Raw genomic sequence first — 22,172 nt, 5'->3', positions numbered from 1 at the left:
GAGATTTGAGAATCCCAAAGAGAGCCCTCATTAGTGAAGCAAGAGTAGCAAAGTGTGCATCCATCCTTCTCAGTAGGCTTGTCGTGGTCAAGTGAGAGTTTATGTTTGTTACTCTTGATGATCGCCATCACCTAGATGGCTTGGTGGTGATTGGGAGTTTGGTGATCATCCGACGGAGCTTGTGGGTGACCCAACTCAAGTTGTGAGCGGTTGTGGGTGATTCACCATGACGGATTGTCAAAGAATCAACCCGTAGAGAGCACTTGATCCTTGCGCGGATCAAGGGAGAGCTACACCCTTGCGCAGGTGCTCCAACATGGACTAGTGGGGACTGGCGACTCTCTGATACCTCGGCAAAATATTGCTGTGTTTCTTCTCCTCTCTTTACTTTAAGCATTTACTTTGAGCAATTCATTACTTGTCATTTACATTCCTAGAATTGCCATGCTAGAGTAGGAATGAAACTTAGGGTGCTAAACTTTTGTGCGTTAGATCAATAGAAACACTTTCTAGGCATAAGGGGTTAATTGGGCTAACCATAGGTTTTGATTATTGCAAAGAAATTTGTAATTAGCCCAATTCACCCCCCCCCTCTTGGGCATCTTGATCCTTTCAAGGAGCAAGCGACTTACATATCTGTATTGTGCTAAGCTGTATTCCATATCCTCACATACACCAATCCTCGCAGTCATTTCTTTCTTAGTGTATTTTTTATGGTATTTTGGTATTTTTGTTAAAGCACACATTTTCTGGAAGAGAAGGATATCAAGAGTCAGGATTAGTATAACTTAGCCTACTTTATACAATTAGGAGAACAATAAATAAGACAATATAATATAGCACGATAAGAATTTTAAAAATGTGCTTACATAGAATCTTAGGTCCATGTGATGCTTCGTAATACTATTGTATTTTTTTCATTGTATTGTACTCTCGAGCTGCTTGAAAACGAACACCTAAGTTGAAACAGTTCTCAGAGATGTCTCGATTGTTCATTAACAACTCTTGTAGGTCCTTGACACTTAGGGAAATCATAGAGGGATGAAAACCTTTAACCCAAGGCTTCCTGCAAAGCATTAGACACAGATGATGGTTTTCGTCATATAAGATAGCACACTATTATTAGTAAATAAAGTAATTAAAATAAGCATGTAGCTTACTTCAACGTCACTTCACCCTGAATTGCCATGACGTAGTCACACAGTAACTCAGTCATCTCTTCCTGGTTCATTGGCATGTCTTTAATGGCCTCAAATGCCCAAAACTCATTAGGGTCTTGGTTGGCATGGACTTGTGGGGATTTATTTTGAGTTTGTATGTGTTGAGGTGTACCTGTTTGATAGCAGAGGATTGATAGCAGTCTCTCTCTTTCCTTTTGTCTTAATTCTCTTTCTTTCTATGTTAATTCTCTTTCCTTAGAGCAAGGCACAGAGGAGCCGAGAGAGGCTCGTTGCCATGTATGCCGGTGCATGCAAAGATGTAATGTGTATATGGATAGCACAATAATTTTCTACTTCCTATTTTACCATGATTCCTCTATCACATGACAGGCAATATTCAATCAAATGGGAGATGTAATCGAGCACTATTAGAAACGCAGATCAATGGACTGTACAATGACACTATATATGGATTGAGAGCTAGATTATTTTTTAAGTCAGAATCCTATAGTGAAACAACTTGATGATGTCAGTTAATAGTTGTCAGAAAGCATATAACAGCAACCTATAGTGTTCTACAACTATGCTGATTCAGGTTCCCTGCAAAATTCTAAGTTTACTATCCGGAACTACATATAAGTTTGTGATATTATGATATATAAATGCCATGTACAGTTGCAGTGCCCATGCGATGCAAAGGGTGCAATACGAAATTTCATGAGGTAATTAGATGGGTTCGTATGTTGCTAGTATATTTGCCCATGCTAACACTACGGGGTCATGAAGTTCAAAGTTAATTCTATTAAATTTGAAGTACTTCATTAAAATTCAATCGGAAACATATTTCTGTAGCTCAAAAAATTGAAGCGATGCACGTTCACAAATCATAGATGTACTTTTGTCGCAAAAGTTATAATTCAATCTTGTTTTATAAAAAATCATATAAAATGACAAATATGAATGTATTTATTCTCATACTTTTTGAAAAAAAATTGAGGGAATCCCAACTATTGAAACAAAAGACACTTATGGGATATGGATACATCTCATATTTTTTGTGCAATCAAAATACAATTTTTTATGAGTTCTCATGACTTGCACTACATATTCCCTCACCACCCGCTTGTACAGAAGACAATGTCCATGTACATTGCAAAATAAGATAGCAAAAGATCAATATGTGCAACCTAATGTACCAACAACAACAATTTTAACAGTTTCAAAAAAACACAATTTTAACCATGACATCGGACCACATGTATAAGACACACCGGACAACAACGATAAGCTGGTACTATGTATCCTCCTCCAGGATGGAACATTAATTATAGAAGTCAGTGCCTTTTTGAAGTGGATCTTCAACTTTCAGCAAACAAACAAAAAAATATATATGTGTTTATTAGCATATCTAGACAGGAGACCACAAGCTGTTGACGACACACGAAGAGTAGCAAGTGTAGTTTGACCTGCTTGCTTAGCTACTGAAGTATAAAACTATTAGTAACTACGAAGTGCGCTACTAACTAATGTCGATGTTTAGAAGAATAACCTACACTCGATTAATCACTAAGGTATATCTCCCACCTAAAATATTGTACCACACACTAAATAAAAAGTTAGAAGCCAAGATTCATATGCATTCTCTCTTATACTTCAACATCTACCATGTTTCAGGTTTATGTCAGCTATTGGTTGATCCTAGATCAATACCTAGCTGCTAGCTCATAGTGGGTGAGTGAAATCAAAAGTTAAGAGTATAATAAAGGACAAACAACAGTTTCGAGAACATAGCTATATCCACTGGCAACATCACAGAATATTTATGGTACTACTATGAATAACAGTAGCAGGAAAAGAGTTTTAGAATCTGACCTATCGGTTTTGGCTTAAAGATAAATTCAAAAACTTTTGAAGACATGATGAGCCTCCCAGTGTTATAACCAGCAATATCATTAGCAATTAGGAGCAATTTCTACAATATAAAATTAAGCCATGTATGTGCAATTATAGTTCCTTCAGGAAGGAGAAAAATAACCCAAATCACTCTGTAAAAAAGAATAGTTTTTGGATGTGGGCATATACCTTGACCTGCTTCCGAACATCCTTGATGTAGTCTAAGGCCAGATCCAGCATGTCGGCAGTGTTGGTTTGCTACAATCATCAATAAAACCGATCGTCAGTTTGTCTACCTTGCACTGTTCTGTTCAATCAGGGGTGGAAAGGGAAAAAATCTTGTGACATTTCACTATTGGGCATGAGCTCCTGCAGCTTCCATATCCACTCGCTGATCTTCATCCTCCTCACCTAACAACGACAACGACATGAATCAGTTTCAAGTTTTTTCCTTTCTTTCTTTTTTTGGATTGGACTAAGAAACCAAACAGGAATTTAAGAGTAGCAGCTAGGAATGCAGCTGGTGCTGGCCGTAGGGCACGAACCCGCTTAGTGATGCTACGCAGATCGCCGCCATCTCCACTGAGGCCGCCGTCTTGCGGCCGTTCCATCAGGACTGATAGCAGACTGCATGGTACAAAGTTTAGGCATTACAGAACATACAATGATCAAACAATAACATCATCTGAAATACACAGAGCAAATTGTAAAGTATCAGATCACAGAATCACAAACACCTCTGACGAATCTTCTTGAGTTCCCTAGGAGAGGGGGGCACCTTCGGTAGGAGGCCTCGGCGATCGCTACAGCTGCGATAACAAGGAGATTTAATGAAGGGGGTGAAGCCTGCCCTAGGTCGATGCCATCGTCGTGCCAAGGGCCGCTCCCCTAGGACGACGACCTTGGCTCCCTTGTCCTGGGGTTGTCGCTCGGTGGGCCACCCGCGCCGAGAGCCGCCCGGGCTGGAGCTACGCTGACCTAGGCCGATGGCGCGCCGTGAAGGGCTACCACGGTGAAAGGTCCTCGTGTGGTTTTGGTAATTGAGTGACAACCTAGGTGGACAAATTGTGTTTATGTGAGATACACAGGTGATTAGTCCATAGGTACATGTGTGTGAGCAACATATGCCATGAAGGTGAAAATGACGCGGAGATGTTGCAAAGCTCACACATGTGATGATGAAGGAGCTCATTGCACATGAGACATGACATTAAGTCATGTGATCAAGGTGGAGAAGATCAAGACAAGACTTGGCTTGGTGGACCGGTTGCAAGCGTGAAGGGCAAGTCGGAGGCTTTGGAGTGATGGACTACGTGGCGGTGAAGCTTAAGCAAGACTTGGCATCGATGGGCAAAGGCAACGGTGAAAAGCAAGTGAAGTCAAGATTGATGAACCAATATGATCACGTGATGATATGAAGTGGATCATATCATTTTTTATCATGTTGGTGCATGTGTTGCACCGACATTGGAGAAGATGGAATGGAATGCAGAAGGCAAAGGTATAACCTAGGGCATTTCATTTCACTGGTCATAGGTGTGTAGAGAAGTTTATGACTAGGTTTAGGATAGATGACCGTACTATCAAGAGGGGTAAACTTATTTGCATATCGGTCATCTAGTGCCACTTGAGTGATCTAACTTTGCATCATGGCTAGGATCGAGTGGCGTGGCAAGTTGAGTGGCTAATCCTTAAAAAATAATTGTGAAAATGCTAACACACATACACATGGTGGTGTACACTTGGTGGTGTTGGCACATTTATAAAGGAGATAAAGTTGGAGTTGATGTGGATCAACTCGGCGAGGGAACAGAGGCGACAAAGGTTCGAAACTCCACCGACGCCCTATACAGAAAAGATAGGGTTTCACAGAACTGATCGGACGCTAGCCTCCATAGGACCGGCGTGTCCGATCAGTGGCAGCAGTGAGCACGCGGTCTTGGTCTCATGACCGGACGCTCAAGGTCTGTGTTCGGTCAGTGCTAACGTATGGTGACGTAGGTGGCGCTGGAGTTAGGCGCGTGGACACAAAACTGGTCAGACGCTGATCTATAGGTCATGGTGGACCAGACGCGTCCGGTCACAAAACAGAGGCTTGAGGAGCTCTCTGGAAACAACTGGACTCAGGCGCAGCAGCGTCCGGTCATTCACTGTGCAGCGTCCGGTCACAACTTAACCGTTGAGATCGAGCGGCTCTGGTTAAACGTAGAGTGACACATGGATGGCGTAGAGCGACCGGACGCTAGCAGGGTGCGTCCGATCGATCTGATCGGAGCGTCTGATTGTCCTGAAATTTGCCCAGTGAAGGGGTAACGGCTAGTTTAGCCCATGGAGCCATAAATATAAGGTGGTCTCAGCCATGGTTTGTGTTGAGCACCTTGGGGGACTTTGTGTACATGCTTGAGAGTGCTTTGAAGCCCTCCATCTCATATATGCTTGATAGTGATCATCCGATTGTGTGTGAGAGAGATTCTAGTGTGATTGTATCATGAGGTTGCATCGAGTGGCACTAGGTGATCGAGTTGCAAGCCGGTGGTGCTTGTTACTCTTAGAGGTTGCCACCTCCTAGACGGCTTGGTGGTGGTCTCCGTTGAAGCCCGCAAGAAGTTTGTGCGGTGCTCCAGAGAAGAGCTTTGTGAGGGGCATTGTGCTCATCCCGCAGGAGCCACGAAGAGCAACTCTAGAAAGCGTGTCATTGAGCCACCCTCATTTTTGGGGTAGGTTCTTGCAGTGCCCGACGTGCAGGCTTGGCGGGTGATGCCAATTAGCCGCCGAACCACCAAGTGAGCGATCGACACAACGGAGATTAGCATGTTGGCAAGCACGTGAACGTCGGGAGAAAAATCACTGTGTCAACTTTATTCTTCCCGTTGGTTTGCATCCTCATTACACAAGCTTGTAATTACTTTCATATACATTATGCTTGTGTAGTTGCTCTTGTAATTAGTTTGCTTGTATAGCTCACTAGTTACCTTCTTGCTTGTGTAGCATAGAAGTAGCTCCCTTGCATGACTAATTTGGTTTGTGTAACCTTGTTAGTCACTTTGCTTAATTTGTGTAGCTAAGTATTTGCGCTCTCTAATTTGACATTGGTTGCCTTGTTATTGAGCATTGCTAGTGAGATTAGTTGGCTTTGTGCTTTTGCTTACTAGCATGTGTAGGAGCTCCCTATTGGTTAAAGTACTAGTGGCATAGGTTTGTGTGACCTTGCTTCGAGAATTGATTAGGTGAGCTCTAGCTAGCCTGGCACCTTTATTGCTTAATTAGGATCTTTGCAAGGTGCTAGGGAACATAGATAGAGGGGTGTAGTCTTGGCTAGACCGATAGTTTTAATTCTGTACTTGTTTTGGTTAGCCGACGTGATTAAGTTTTAGTAATGACTATTCACCCCCTCTAGTCGCCATCTCGACCCTACACGTGGAGGCAACGCACCGCCGGTAAGACCAGCCACCGGATGGAGCCGCTGCCGAAAAAGAAGAAGGCCTGCTGTAGGTCCTCCCTCGCCGTGCCACCCATAAAGCTCTAGTTTGGTTTTGGTGAATTGATGAAACCCTAAGTGCTAACCTAGTTTATCAAGTGATCATGAGATAGGTAGCACACTCCAAGTGGTGAAGCAAATGAAGATCATGACATGATGACAATGATGCCATGGTGATGATCAAGTGCTTGGACTTGGAAAGAAGAAAGAGAAAAACAAAAGGCTCAAGGCAAAGGTATAAATTGTAGGAGCCATTTTATTTTAGTGATTAAGACACTTAGAGAGTGTGATCACATTTAGGTTTGATAGTCATACTATTAAGAGGGGTGAAACTCGTATCGGAATGCGGTTATCAAAGTGCTACTAGATGCTCTAACTCATTGCATATGCATTTAGGATCTAGTGGAGTGCTAACACCCTTGAAAATGTTTGTGAAAATACGCTAACACATGTGCACAAGGTGATACACTTGGTTGTTGGCACATTTGATCAAGGGTGGTGAAGTTTGGGTGCAAGGGTAAGAAACTCCACCGGCGGAGTGTCCGCCCGTAGAGTGCAGACAGTCCGACGGTGCCACCGGTGCCCTAGACAGAAAAGACAGAGGTCACTGTGAGTGACTGGACGTTGGACTCGGTTGGACCAGAGCATCCGGTCAGTGGCAGTAGAGGACATGTGTTTCGGTCTCATGACCGGATGCTGGGTCGCCCAGCGACCGGACGCTGGTAGGGTGCGTCCGGTCAGTGCTGATGTACGCTGATGTAGGGCGTATAGAGGAGACGTTGTGTGACCGAACGCTGGCTGTGTCCGGTCAAGCATGACCGGACGCGTCCGGTCGGGAAAATCATGTTTGGAACCTTACTGGAAACGACCGGACGCTAAGGTCTAGCGTCCGGTCACTTTCTAACTGACACGTCCGGTCAATTGACGACCGTTGAAATCTGATGAACAACATTTGAAGGAGGGGACACGTGGCGAGTATCGCGTGACCGGACGCTGAGGTCCAGCGTCCGGTCGATCAGACCGGAGTGTCCGGTCGTCCCGAGTTTTGCCCAGTAAAGGGGTACAACGGCTTTATTTCATGGGGGCTTCTATTTAAGCCCCATGGCCGGCTCAAGCTCACTCTCTTGGCCATTTGCATTGACATAGCAACCTTGTGAGCTTAGCCAAAGCCCTCCCACTCATCTCCATCATTGATTTATCATCATAGTGAGATTGGGAGTGATCCAAGTGCATTGTTTGAGTGATTGCATCTAGAGGTACTTGGTGTTCGTGTTTCGCTGGGCTCCGATCGTGGTGATTGTGAGGGGTTCTTGACCTTTCCTCGGCGGAGCACCAAAAGGTACTCTAGTGGATTGCTCGTGGCTTGTGTGATCCTCATCTTGTGTTGGTTGTGCGGCACCCTATTGAGGGTTTGGCGTGTGATGCCAATTAGCGCGTGAACCTCCAAGTGAGTGAATCGCCACAACGAGGAGTAGCTTGCCGGCAAGCAAGTGAACCTCGGTAAAAAATCATTGTGTTCATCCTTTGATTCCGAGGTGATTGGTCTCCATTGTAATTCTATCTTGTGATTGATTGGCTCCTTCCTCTACACGACGGTATAACCTTCTTGATCACTCTCCTTACATTACCGCAAACTAGTTGTCAAGCTCTTTAGTGTAACTAGTTGTGAGAGCTTGTTTGCTTAGTTGGTGTAGCTCTTTAGTTAGTCTTTGAGAGCACACTAACATAGGGTAGTGTCTTTGCTATTGTGTGGATAGACACTATCTAAACTAGAATTGTGGTAGGTGGCTTGCATTTTGAGTAGGCTAGCACAGCACTCGCTTCGCCTCTTAATTGTCTAACCATTTTGTTAAGTGTTGTTGTAGAAATTTTATTAGGCTATTCACCCCCTCTAGCCATTAGGACCTTTCACACCCGCCGCCTCGAGCACCTGTTGCAGCCAGCGCGCGGTGGCGCCGGCCTCGACCTTGAGCGCCTCGATCGTGGCATCCACGTCGGCCTCGGATGCGCCGCCGCCGGCCTTGAGCGCGTGCACGAACTCGGCCTACCTGGCGTCACCTGCGTCGCCATCGCTCCCGAGAGGCAAGAGCCCTGGTGAATCTTGCGGTGGAAGGAAGGGGCCGCCGCGTTGTTCATGGCGCCGGTGGCGGGGCGGCGGTGGAGGGCACGGCGTAGGGGTTGTAGCAGCCTAATCCGCACCCTCCCGCTCGACCTCCGTCTCATGGAGCACGAGCAGCATGCCGGTCATGGTCACCGGCCCCGCCTTTCGCACCGGCTCGTACCCTGCTTCGATCCCCACGGCTCCTGCAGAGTGGGGCTAGGATGTCGGGGCCCGACCGAGGCTCCTGCGGCGGGGATCCAGTGGAGACAGGGCCTGATTGTGGTGCGGGCGGGCGATCTGGTCGGGGCGGCCAGGCGGGATCGTCAAGCGAGGCGCGGGGGAGAGGGATCGACGCCGGGTGCGTGATTGGATGCAGTATCGCAAGGGGAAGGGACGGACCGACGGAGCGACAATTGTCGCACGAAACGATGGTCTTACTTTCTTTCTTTTTAGTTGTAGGAGATTATATCTTATATCTACTACACCTAAAAAGACTCTAAAGTCATCATCTTTCTGGTGATACCAAATTTCAATTCATGCTCATGCGTCTATGTCCAATACGAACCATCTTATTATTCGTAGGGATCAAATAGGCCCTTATAATATGGCTCCAACGTTTAAAAGGCTTTGGTGTTCTTTCTTTTCTTTTCTGTTTTTTTTTTGGTGAACGGTGTTCTTTCTTTTCTTGATTGTGGGGGAGCTGATAGTTTGAATTTTGTGACTTAGGGGAGTGGAGAGAGTTTTTTTTTTGGATAAAGGAAACTTTTGGGTCTATTGTATTTTGTATTAGAACTTTTGCAACTTTCCACATAGGATTATTGTTTTGTTCGTTTTTTTATACGGTCTGTTTGTTGATAATGCACCATCTCTCAGACCGTCTTAGCTTTCTATGGTTAAAAGTTCGTCAAAACTCAAAATGTTGTAAATTAAACCAAATACTCACATCAAACTTAAAGATTATGTTGGTTAGTACTTTTGCCTATTATAATCTTGTATCAAGTAGTACTTCACACAAATTTTATGATTCATTTCAGGATAAGAAGCATTGCATAATTTGAATCCTCAAAGTGGAATATGGATCTCGTAGAACTCTTCGTCACGGCATGTGTTCCGGTCTTTAACATGCTTCTGGTAGCCGGTGTTGGGTCGTTTTTAGCAACCGATTTTGCTGGCATACTAAGCAAAGAAGCAAAAAAAAACATTTAAATAATGTAAAAGACTGCACGAAAGTAGTAATAATATTAGTAATTAATATAAACAAAGAGTTTTAACATATTGTGTCATGATTTTATCTTATTAATACTGGCCACGGGCCACAACATGCTTTTTTCTAAAGTTTCTATATCTTTTTTTCTCTTTAGGGCCTCTTTGGCACGGCTCATCCAAAACGGCTTCACCGGTGAAGCCAAAGCCGGTGAAGCCAGAAAAACTGGCTTTTTCCGACTTCTAGTTCATTTTAACCCCGGCTTACAAAACGGCTTCACGCTACAGTGCCTCGATTTACGCAAAATAGATGAAGCCGAAGCCGACATAAGCCGTGCCAAAGAGGCCCTTAGATAGTATTTTATGTATTCAGTCTCTCCCTTGTTGCAATCTATTTGGCAAAAACAATCACCATGGAAAGCTTGGCTAAACTGTGAGTATTCAACGATGGCAATTAATTAAGTCGCTAAATGCTAACCTAACTATCTAGCGCATCCAAATACTTTTAGTGTATTATTATAATGGTTAATGAGAAATAAATAAGAGGATTACTTATTTTCCCTAATTCAGGTGGTTTTTGCCGGTAAATGTTCTTCTTGGTTTTACCTTTGGTTTATTCTTTAGATGGATTGTGGTAAGAGTTACAAGAGCACCTGCCAAGCTAAGAGGCCTCATTTTGGGTTGTTGTTCTGCTGGTAACTAAGTGTACTTATACACCTTTTTGCAATTATTAGTAATTAATGATTAAACTTCAATTTTTAGATAAACATAGTGCAGAACCTTCAAATGCTTATTGCTATCTCAGGTAGGCTATATGCGTGTCGATTTGCTCTAGATTTTGGTGCTTTGTGAAGGAGCAATTATTCCCATGGCTCTAGTTCATATTTGAAGGGAATGGCTCTAGATCAAATTGGATGTACAGAGTAGAACTTAACTTCGTAAATATACATTCTTTATTTACCCACTTTATTCCTTTGAAAATCTTACAGACATTCGACTTAAAGCTAGTTAGAACGATCCTAGTAAATAGTCATGTAAGGAATCAAGATACGAGTGAAAAGGACAACTGAAGAATCAAGTTTCGTTGTAAAAAGCTTATGTTTTGCTGGTAGATACAAGCTTCCGAACACCAGCAAGTACTCCCTCCATTCCAAACAGTAGGTGTTGACATAAAAATGTGGGATATGATCAATACACAGTAAACCAGAGGATCTGAGTGGAACGAGACCAGAGATCTACTTGGTTTCAATACAGAACCAGCTGATTCTGAAAATCCAACGACGTGCCAGTCAATTTGACCTGCAATTGACAAGGAGAAAAAAATCTTATCAGTAATTAAAGTTGGAACATGTCGGTACTGCACCAGACGGTTCCAAATGTACATCTAGATAGCCGATTCAATAAGGCTATCGACTAAATAGTCGATATCCGGCGTATCCATGAAATAAAGATCTTTAAATTAAGGATTATCGGCTAATATTAAATGATAATGATATGAATCAAAATAACCGTTGCTCATGGATCATAGTAGATTTATGATGACTGATTAATCTAGACAAAAACAAGTACAATACACCAAAATACAAAATCAGAAGATCTTTCTTTAAAATTTTAATATATAAGACCAAATGGTTGATTGATGTCATTGATCAATTAGAGAATTGATAATCAGCAAAGAAGATATATAAGAAAGCATCATCAGCTAAATGGAACATGATCGTTATAAAGCGTCGAGCCGATATGTTTGATGAAAAGAGTATAACATACGAACAAATCGACTGTCTAATATAAATGAATCTACAAACAGTTTGAATCTAATCTATTATCATCAACAGTGATGTTCAATCGGATCGATGCAGCTATGATAATGATAACAAACTAAAGCCAAAGAATTTATAAAACCATCTATATATTGATAGATTCATAAAAGCATGATATATGCGTGAGAGTATAGGCAAATCGGCTAAAATAGCCGATACAGTCATAGCAAATAAACAGAGCACATATCTTGATCATGAACAAGACCACTAATCGATAATTTCTAATCTAAAGTCTTACCAGTGAGGTTCGACCAGATCGATGCAGCTATGGTAGTGTCATTAGATTAGATCTCATTAACTAGTGACTTTATTCAAGATTGAAACATTTCTTTGGATGTATACTATATTTGATTGGAATAGAGATAAAACAGCCGATCTAGCGGAATTAAGCCATAAATTATAAGATTTAAAGCGTGACTAGATCAAAGGATGACCAATTAAGATGATATGATGCCGATTTATCTATATCTCAATCAGGTGATTTGTTATAATTAATAAAATATTAATTATAACAAGATCGATAACCGGTGAATCAACCAAAAACAACGAGGAAAATCTTACTAATCTTAGCAGATTCGATAACCGGTGATACTGTATTAAACAACAAGTCATTTAACATAAGATCGATAATTTTGATCTATATTATGATTCATAAGAGATCAATCAGCTGATGTAGCCTTACCAACTACGATACAGATCGATAACTAACTTATATTATGGTTCATAAAAGATCAATCAGCCGATACAGCTTTACAAGCACAATACAAGTCGTGACGGTACTCACAAGCAAGCTGGAGGTCGATCAGTCGATGTAGCCCTGTTTGCTGAAGAACTCGCCGAGATCTATAGTACTCCTACTCCTAATGCGATGGCAAAAACTAAAAGATTGTATTGATTGAGTGTTCGTCCCCTTGTACAATAACCAGGGTCTAATATTTATACCCGGAACCTAAATATGAATGCAACTCAAATACGACTTATTACAATTCTTGGAATAAGAGAAAACTTCCTAACTTAATAATAATTTGATCCTAATTTTTCTTATTTATAGAGTCCGACACATCTTCCTGGCGCCATTCAGTATAGCCCATTGACGCCGTCTGCTGACGTCATCTATAAAATAGCCGATTCTGACATCGCATCTAAATCAGCTGATACCGATTCACATCTAATCGATTCCTTGATGACATAATCCTGGAAGCTTCGAGTTCCCGCGTTCTTCTTCCCAAATTTTGATGTAAACAGTAGGATATTTTGGCTTTTCTAGATGCATACACTTTGCTACATACACTTTGATATATACTTTGTCTAATAACGCAGCTAGAAAGCCAAAATGTCTTACAATTTGGAACGGACGGAGTAAAACCAAATTAAAAGCAACAATCACCAAAATATTTATTGTTATTTTACAAAAGTCACCATCTTTAAACTTTATACAGTGCGGCAGGGGCCAGCCACTACTGGAAAGCCTGATAGCCAAAGCTGATGCAAGCAAGTTTCACAATTAGTAGTACCTTGTACATGTCAAGATAACCTTCGTTACTTGAATCTAGAAGCCAAAACTAGCTAGTTTATTTCCGGATCAGCAATTCTGAGGCTCTTTCTCTGAATATTGACCCTGATTAGACATAGAAATGAACTTAGTCTACAGCCCATATTTTGCCCTTTCTTATCTTTTCAAAAACTGTTGTCAACTTGCTGGTCGAATGCAGGCAATTTGGGCAATATTTTTCTCATTATCATTCCAGCTCTTTGCAAAGAGAAAGGAAGCCCATTTGGAGCACCTGATGTTTTTTTTCAGAATATTGGACTAGCATATTCTTCACTCTCAATGGCTGTAAGTCAATTGTTGCTTGAGTATTTAGTAATATTTCCAATTTTTGTAAGCCTGCTTATGCTTGTAATCAGTTGCAAGACTCAGCCACTCATGTGAATGGCTTGCTACAGATCGGTGCTATTTTCCTATGGTCTATTGTGTATAATATTGTTCGTGTCACATCAAACGTGACGCAAGGAGATGACAATGCTCAAACAAATGAAACGAAAGTGTTAAATTCAGGAAATGCTACAGGAACTATTGCAGAAGAGAACTGCTCCACCTCAAATGATTGCACCAATGAATGTACACTCCCTCTGTTATCGAGGAGAATAGTTCAAGCTAAAAATAAGGTTTGTCAAGGCTGAAAGATTTTTCTTCCACTAGTCACACTGCTCTATATGTTCTACAGTTTTGCTTGCTTGGGGCACTATAAGATTTAAAGTCGTGTAGGAACCAATGTTGGAGAGAGCACGAAAGTTCTTATCATCAATTTCTGAAGCAATTGACTTGAAGAAACTCTTTGCTCCTTCAACCATTGCAGTGGTACACTGGTTTGATGAGCTATTAACTCTATTTTATTATCATATCATGTTTATTTTTTAACTGAAACCCAATGGTAATTGCTGCGATCACTATATCCGCAAGATATCTCTGCAACCTTAAAATCGCAAAAGAAGGCCACTTTGTTTGATCGCTTGTCTCTACCCGCTTTCAACATAATGAGGCAATCCCTATGGACCTTTTGTAGATTGTTGGCTTCATAATTGGAGGAACACCTCTGATCAGAAATGCTATAATTGGCGACAACGCTCCACTTCGTGTCCTGCAGGAATCGTCTGAACTGATAGGGTATATATAGTTCTACACTTCTTAACTTTGTGAACATACTTGGTCCTCTTGATTAGTTAAATTTTGTCATCTTTTTTTTTAATCCTGTTGTGTTCATTTGATGTTGCCTTACCCCTTACCTCTAGGTAGTTCCTAGTCTGCATATCTAATCAGTTTCATGGGTTATGCCCTGTACAGTGGAGGAGCGATTCCATCCATTACATTGATAATGGGAGCAAACCTATTGAACGGTAATTATGCTCTCATCGCAAACAACATTATCATGCATATAACGTTGTGTTATCTTTAACTGTCGTATTACGACAAAGCAAAACACATATATCGAAGAATATAATATCAAATCTGATGAGCACGTGTCATAGTTGTCAGATACATTCTGCTCCCGCTGCTCGGCACGGCGCTGGTGAAGGGAGCAGTCCGGCTGGGCCTCATCCAGCCAGACCCCCTGTACCAGTTCATCCTCCATCTGCAGTACGCCGTGCCACCCGCATTGAACATCGGTAATATAATAATGCACCCGCTGCTCGTCTGCTCGAGATGGGGCAAAAAAAAAAAAGGTCGTAGCAAGTGAAGTGGGTGCTGTATCTTTTTTCCAGGGACTATAATGCAGCTGTTTGCCGTCGGGGAGAGCGAGTGCTCGGTGATTATGGGATGGCAACCGGATGTACCCGTCGGGTATCGTCGGAACATTCTCTTCCTCGCTACGGAGAATTCATCTCGTCTCTGTCCCCGTTAACTGTCTCGGGTATAGATTCTTGCCTATCCCCGTACCCGTCGGGCATCGGTCGGGTAACAGATACCCGACGGGTACTGCATACCCGATAAACAAGGACACTTGGGGTCGCAGCTTTGCAATCGGAGACGTTTCTTCTTCACCCGGGTATAAGTGTCGGAGTCTCGGAGATGGGAGCGAGGTTGCGAGGAGGACAAACAAAGATAGCAGAGAGACCGAACTGAGGAAGCAAGGGGCACGAACGCTCGTGAGGCAGGCGTGCTTGTATTGCTGGCGGAGATGGTGAGGAAAAATTAAACTAGGGTTGTTAGAACACACAAACTATGCCAGTAAATATTCAGGTGGTTTATGCCAGTAAATATTCTTCTTGCTTTTACCTTTGGTTTATTCTTTGGATGGATTGTGGTAAAAGTTACAAGAGCACCTGCGAAGCTAAGAGGCCTCATTTTGGGCTGTTGTTCTGCTGGTAACTAAGTGTACTTATACACCTTTTTTGCAATTATCAGTAAATAATGATTAAACTTCAGTTTTTAGATAAGCATAGCGCAGAACCTTCAAATGCTTATTATTGCTATCTCAGATAGGCTAGATGCATGTCTATTTGCTCTAGATTTTGGTGTTTTGTGAAGGAGCAATTATTCCCATGGCTCTGGTTCATATTGAAAGGAATGGCTCTAGTTCAGATAGGCTATGCAGAGCAGAACTTACTTCGGAAATATACATTCTTTATTTACCCAATCTTTGAAAAACTTAGGCATTCAGCTTGAAGATAGTCAGAGTGATACTAGTAAATAGTCCAGCAAGGAAGCAAGATACAAGTGAAGAGGGACAACTGAAGAATCAGGTTTCGTTGTCAAAAAACTTATGTTTTGCTGTTAGATACAAGCTTCTGAACACTAGCTACTCATTCCAATTTTTAAGACGTTTTGGCTTTTCTAGATATATAGATTTTGTTATACACTTAGATATAAACTATGTCTAACAATGTATTTAGAAAAGTCAAAATATCTTACAATTTCGGATGGAGGGAGTAGAACCAAATAAAAAGCAACAGCAACCAAAATATTTTTTGTTATCTTACAAAAGTCACCTCCTTTATAGTTTAGTGCGGCAGGGACCAGCCACTACTGGAAATCCTGATAACCAAAGCTGATGCAAGTTTAGTTTTACAAAATATATTTTTTTTATCTTACAAAAGTCACCATTTTTATAGTTTATACAGTGCGGTAGGGACCAGCCACTACTGGAAACCCTGATAGCCAAAGCTAATGCAAGTTTAGTTTGACAATTAGTAGTATCTTGTACATGTCAAGACCAACTTCGTTACTTGAATCTAGAAGCCAAAACGAGCTATTTTATTACCGGATCAGCAATTCTAAGGCTCTCCCTCTGAATATGTTGTATGCTCTTATCTATGTAATGTTATGGAGTTATTAATATATTTAATCCTCGTCATTAGACACAGTAATCAACTGGTCATTAACACTGAAATAGGTCGGATTTAGTACAACTCATATTTTGTCATTTTCTTATCTTTTCAAAAAATGCTGTCAACTTGCCGGTCGAATGCAGGCAATTTGGGCAATATTTTTCTCATCAGTCATTCCAGGTCTTTGCAAAGAGAAAGCAAGCCTGTTTGGAGCACCTGATGTTTGTCAGGATATTGGACTAGGCATATTCTTCACTCTCAATGGCTGTAAGTCAATTGCTGCATGAGTATTTAGCATAATTTCCAGTTCTTGTAAGCCTGCTTATGCTTGTAATCAGTTGCAAGACTCGGTCACTAACGATAATGTGAGTGGCTTGCTGCAGATCGGTGCTGTTTTCCTGTGGTCGATTGTGTATAACATTGTTCGTGTCACATCAAACATGACGGAAGGAGATGACAGTGCTCAAACAAATGAAACGGAAGTGTCAGGAACTATTGCAGGAGAGAACTGCTCCACCTCAAATGACTGCACCGATGAATGTACACTCCCTTTGATATCGACGAGCATACGTGCAGCTAAAAATAAGGTTTGTCAATGCTGAAAGATCTTTCTTCCACAAGTTGCGCTTCTCTATATGTTCTACAGTTTTTGCTTGATTGCTTGCGGTACTATATAAGATTTAAAATTGTGTAGGATTCAGTGTTGGAGAGAGCACGGAAGGTTTTGTCATCAATTTCTGAAGCAGTTGACTTGAAGAAGCTCTTTGCTCCTTCAACCATTGCAGTGGTACACTGGTTTGATGAGCTATTAAATCTATTTTAGTATCATGTTTATTTTTCAACTGAAACTCGATGGTAATTGCTGCGATCACAAATTCACAACTATATTCCCAAGATATCTCTGCAACCTTAAAATCGCAAAAGAAGGCCATTTTGTTTGATCGCTTGTCTCTACTGATTTGAACATAATGATACAATGTATGGATCTTTTGTAGATTGTCGGTTTCATAATTGGAGGAACACCTCTGATTAGAAATGCTATAATTGGCGATAGCGCTCCACTTCGTGTCCTGCAGGAATCGTCTGAATTGATAGGGTATAGTTTCTACACTTTCTAACTTTGTCAATATACCTGGTCCTCTTGATCAGTTAATTTTGTTGTCCTTTTTTGTCGATCCAGTTGTGTTCATAGAACTTTGTGAACATACTCGGTTCTCTTGATTAGTTAATTTGCTATCCATTTTTGTCAATCCCATTGTGTTCATTTGATGTTGCCTTACCCCTTAATTACCTCTAGTTAATCTGCATATCTAATCATTTTCATGGATTGTGCCCTGTACAGTGGAGGAGCAATTCCATCCAACACATTGATAATGGGAGCAAACCTTCTGAATGGTAACTTTGCTTTGCTCTGATCACAAACAACAGTATCATGCATGCATATAATGTTGTGTCATCATTAAGACTTTAACTGTCATATTATGACAAAGAAGAAAAACACAAAAATCATCTGATGAGTACAAGCATGATGTGTGAAACTCTTACCAGGACTACGAGGTGGTGCAAGTGTTCCACCGTCGGTGATAGCCGGTGTCATAGCTGTCAGATACGTTATGCTCCCGCTGCTCGGCACGGCGCTGGTGAAGGGAGCAGTCCAGCTGGGCCTCTTCCAGCCCCCCTTGTACCAGTTCATCCTCCATCTGCAGTACGCCGTGCCACCCGCAATGAACATCGGTAATACGTTTATTTTTGAAGTTATTGTGAGTGTTGGAGATGAGAAAAAAGGTCGTCGCAGCAAGTGAAGTGGGTGCTGCATTTTTTCCAGGGACTATAATGCAGCTGTTTGGCGTCGGGGAGAGCTAGTGCTCGGTGATCTTCGTGTGGGTGTACGCGCTCGCCTCCGTCGCCGTCACCATCTGGTCCGCCTTCTTCATGTGGACCCTGTCGTGAGCTCGCGTCAGGACTCAGGACGCGCAAGGCCCAATTACAATATCACCATCGTTCGCCGCTTTCTTGCTCAGCGAACAAACGAGCCAACACCGTGCGTGCATATCGGCCGGACTTAGCAGCGTGCGCTTCTTTATTTCCTTTTTGGGATAATTGGTTTCGTAGCATTAAAAAATCAATGCATTCATAAAATACCATAAAAAGACGACCGTCACGTAAAATACCACTAAAAGAGTGGAATGTTACCGTTAAATAGCATTCCGTCACGGTAGACACCAATGACGAGAATCCCTCCATCCAAGCCCTCTTCTTTCTCAGTCTAGCAGCTTCTCCGTTCGCATGCAGGAGGTATAGCAGCTCCGTGCCCCTTGGTCTGGCAACAGGGTGAGCGCCGTGCCTATACCCAACGCCGCGTGAGAGCGCTCCGTCGCCGACGCGACCAGGGTGATCGAGGCCTAGGACCTGCCCATCGAAGTGCCACGGCGAAACAGTGCCAGGTCAACGGGGAAGAGGCAGACGACAGCAGCGGGCACAACGATGGCAAGGAGGACGAAGACGACCTAGGAGCTCATCGCCTAGCTAGGAGCGCGCAGCCACTCGGCCATTGGGATTTTCCATGAACCGCTGCAGCGATGCCTACCATGAATATGGACATGTCTGACGAACGATTCTGTGAGCTGCGCTCCAAACTTGGTGTTCATCATGTACAGCGGGCACACTAGGAGTAGGAGGAGAATTGTTATATGTGCTATATTTAGTCAGCATGTCTTCTTTTGTGCATGCGCGCAGACACCTGCCTGTGGTGATCGCGCACGAGTAGGAAGTAGTGGTAGTTAGCTTCGCCATGAACCAAGACATGCCAACATGGCCGGGCGACGTCGTGCGTTCGCGTCGTGCGCGCCATGAGCGACATGATCCCTCTGTATTTCAATAAATAGACAATACATGCATTAGAAAACGCTGCGCCGTTTTGCAGCACCACTCTTGCGTCCAAGTGTTCGCGTTGAGTTGCAATTTCCGCTCGCTCTCGTGCTCAAGCCCGCCGCCGGCGTTCTGCTAAGTTCGCTGTCGGCGCTTGCCGTCTGCCACGGCTGACAAGTGGCATCAGAGCTAGGTGCGAGGAATCCCGCCGTCGCCATGGTGTCTCCGACGAGACCTCGTGGCCGTTCACTGGCCGGCAAGAAGGATGACTCCAAGAAGACGGTCCACGGTTCCAGCGACCCGGAGCCCAATGAGAAAGTGGTGGCCAAGTATTTGCACGTCGTCCGCCGTGGCAGACCGTCTTCTTGGAGTCATCTTTCTTGCCGGCCAGTGAACGGCCACGAGGTCTCGTCGGAGACACCATGGCGACGTCGGGATTCCTCGCACCTAGCTCTGATGCCACTTGTCAGCCGTGGCAGATGGCAAGCGCCGGCGGCGAACTTAGCAGAACGCCGGCGGCGGGCTTGAGCACGAGAGCGAGTGGAAACTACAACTCAACGCGAACACTTGGACGCAAGAGTGGTGCTACAAAATGGCGCAGCGTTTTCTGATGCATGTATTGTCTATTTATTGAAATACAGAGGGATCATGCCGCTCATGGCGCGCACGACGTGAACGCACGACGTCGCCCGGCCATGTCAGCATATCTTGGTTCATGGCGAAGCTAACTACCACTACTTCCTACTTGTGCGCGATCACCACAGGCAGGTGTCTGCGCGCATGCACAAAAGAAGACATGATGACTAAATATAGCACATAGGAGTATCTAACAATGTCTGTGCCAGGCATCAGAGGGAGTACTGCCACCGTGCCCGTAGAATGCGCCTCCACCGCCGCCGTACGCGTACTAGCATGGCAGCATCTGTGCCATAGTAGTCAGTAACCGCGTATAGTGATAAATGCCGACATGAACACAAGCACCTTGAACGATTGGTCGCTCATGGTCTGCAAACACATCCTTGCAGAAGAGTAGTAAAAAAGGTAGTGAAAATCACGGATGCCAGTGCAGCCACCATCACTAGCACCGCCGCTTGCATGTTGATTATTTAGCTGTGTTCGTACGGGATGGAAAAATAGTGAAAATCGCCTGGCTGGGGTCTTCGCGGTGATGAAGCGTTCCTAGGTTCCGCGGTGACGTAGTCCAGGTTCCTTGCCATGTCCACGGCAAGCAGCATAAAGGAACAGCTGATGCCGGCGGCGGTAAGCAGGACGCAGTGTCAATCACGACGCCGCCGAGTAGCCCGTGGTAGGGTCCCGCCCGATGTCCGGCGTGGCGAGGAGGGGAGGAAGGTTCGATTCAAGATGGTTGCGGGCTTGCGGCATCGGTGCGTGCTGTGATCTCCCAGGAGGTTCACCGGGAGCTTTGGAGCCGGTGGTGCGCACGTTCAGCAAGGCTTTGCGTGCGGGGGTTGTTCGCTTATACGTGAGGTCCTTCATCTCGGCGGTGTTGCCTCGCGGGGACAGAGGAGGCGAGGAGCTGCTAGATGGAGAACTCATACGGACGATGGAGGAACCGCTGGATTGGGGAAGAAAGGTGCGTGACGGGGGAATTCACGGCGATAGCAGCAACCGTGACAGAATGCTGTTTGTAGGCAGTCTACTCTTTTAGTGGTATTTTACGTGACGGATGTCTTTCGATGGTATTTTTCAGATGTCGTGATCCTTCGATGCTATGAAACTAATTTTCCCTTCCTTTTTTTCTTCTACCACTTGAGTTGAGCCATTCCGTGCCTGCGGCCCTGGTTTGTTCCACGGCATGCAGACACCGGCCGGATGTTTCTTTTTTTTTTCCTTTTTTCTTGTAACCCAAGTATTTTATTTATTTATTTTATTTTTTAGCAGCGTTGGCAAATTTTATAAATAATTTATGTATACAAGTTGTATAAAATAACATAAGTACACAAGTTATGTTTGATAACTTTTATACATAAGTTGTATTTCATAACTTTTGTGTTTCCAAGTTTTAATATAAGTTATAAGTTAATCCGTTCTTTTGTGTTTTGTTTTATGTGTTTTTAGTATTGTTTTCATGTTTGTATTTTTTTATCCTTCTTTTATATATTTTTTCTTTCTAATATCTTTTTTACAGCGTTGGCAAGTTGTATAGAATAACTTATGTACATAAGTTATATAAAATAACTTATGTACACAAGTTGTATTTTATAACTTTTATGTTTTTAAGTTTTGGTATAAGTTATAAGTTAATTCGTTCATTTGCTTTTAATAACTTTTGTGTTTCCCAGTTCTGCCATAAGTTATAAGTTAATTCGTTCATTTGTGTTTAATAACTTTTGTACATAAATTTTGGCATGTAAGCTATATGTTGTAAGTTAATACACATAAACTGCTACTAGGAAAAAAAATCAAAACACAAATAAGTGGGGTCTAGTTTTATTCATCTCGTTGCGTAGAACACACGGTGCAGATGAAATTAAAAATAGATACACCATTTAGAAGTTATAGCATTTCAAAATAAATATTTTGCTTTTTTCTACCTTGCATTATGCTGACATCACAGTAAAAAAAGGAGCGGAGGACTACATGGTGAAGCACCAGGCCACCATGAAAGAAAGCGGGAATTATCTTTTTTCCTAAAATAGAAAGTGTTGACAAAAGAGGCTCGGCAGTCCATCGAGAGGTATCCCACGATGATAGATTTGTCGTAGAGGTGAGCGAGATCAGGAGCGAGATGGTAATACAAGCACCAAGACACAAGATTTAGACAGGTTCGGCCGTCAGTATGACGTAATACCTATATC

At 43.0% G+C, this 22,172-nt stretch overlaps 2 pseudogenes; both read left to right on the top strand.

Annotated features, from left to right (window-relative positions):
* The first annotated feature begins 9,706 nt into the window (after nucleotides 1-9,706).
* LOC136552033 (protein PIN-LIKES 3-like) lies at nucleotides 9,707-15,064 on the top strand (annotated as a pseudogene).
* A 162-nt stretch (nucleotides 15,065-15,226) lies between these two features.
* Nucleotides 15,227-18,512, top strand: LOC136548781 (protein PIN-LIKES 1-like; annotated as a pseudogene).
* Nucleotides 18,513-22,172: the final 3,660 nt, after the last annotated feature.

This window comes from Miscanthus floridulus, chromosome 4 (genome assembly GCF_019320115.1).
Source record: "Miscanthus floridulus cultivar M001 chromosome 4, ASM1932011v1, whole genome shotgun sequence".
Taxonomy (NCBI): domain Eukaryota; kingdom Viridiplantae; phylum Streptophyta; class Magnoliopsida; order Poales; family Poaceae; genus Miscanthus; species Miscanthus floridulus.
The sequence above is the reverse complement of the archived record's forward strand: the minus strand, read 5'-3'. Positions and strand labels throughout refer to the sequence as shown.